The following is a 765-nucleotide window of genomic DNA, read 5'->3' on the forward strand; positions in this document are numbered from 1 at the left end:
CTGGGGACGAGCACGGCCACCACGAGGTCCCCCGGGGCAGGGACCCACCCGAGAGCGAGGGCCGCTCCAGCGCCGGGGCGCTGCCGGTGCAGCCGGGCTCCTGCACCCGGCGCCCCGGGAGGCCAGCGGGAGCGGGTTGGAGTAAAAGGCAGATTTAAAATCAACAAACAAAAGGCTTTTGGTCCCTGTTTTTGGGGGGGTTGGGGTTTTTTTGTTTCTTTTTTCTTATCTTTTTTTAATGCAGTCTATAAATAACCTGTAAAATATTTCGTCTGGGCTGTTTCTGCAGCTGAAATCTTGTCCCTCTGGCTTCCCAAGCTCAGGATGTGAGTGCGAGCACTGGGGCCATCATGGAGCACCCCTGGATTCCTGGGGTCCTCCTGTACCTTTGCTCATTGGGATCGGGGAATTTCCGTGTCCCTGAGCACCTCCAGCCCCCATGGGCTGGAAACGGTCCTGTCCAGAATGGGCCTGAACTCCACTCTCCTGGGTGGGAGAGGGGCTGAACCCCCCCCGACCGGACAGAGGCGAGAGGCTCAGCCTGACAGTGCGGGACAAACAGGGTAGGGGTGGTAAGTCTGGGGTTGGAACGTCAGGCTCAGAAATGCTCTTCCCAACCTGTCCCGTGCCGGGGACAGGGCTGGTCCCTGCTCTCCGGGTCTCTCAGTCTCCATCGCCCCGCACCAGGGCGCGCTGACACCCGTCCCTCCCGCCGCGGTACCCGGTGCCCGGCGCATCCCGGCCGCCTCCGGGCGCCGCAGCGGT

Source organism: Corvus brachyrhynchos, unplaced genomic scaffold (assembly GCF_000691975.1).
Source record: "Corvus brachyrhynchos isolate BGI_N302 unplaced genomic scaffold, ASM69197v1 scaffold351, whole genome shotgun sequence".
In the NCBI taxonomy this organism is placed as follows: domain Eukaryota; kingdom Metazoa; phylum Chordata; class Aves; order Passeriformes; family Corvidae; genus Corvus; species Corvus brachyrhynchos.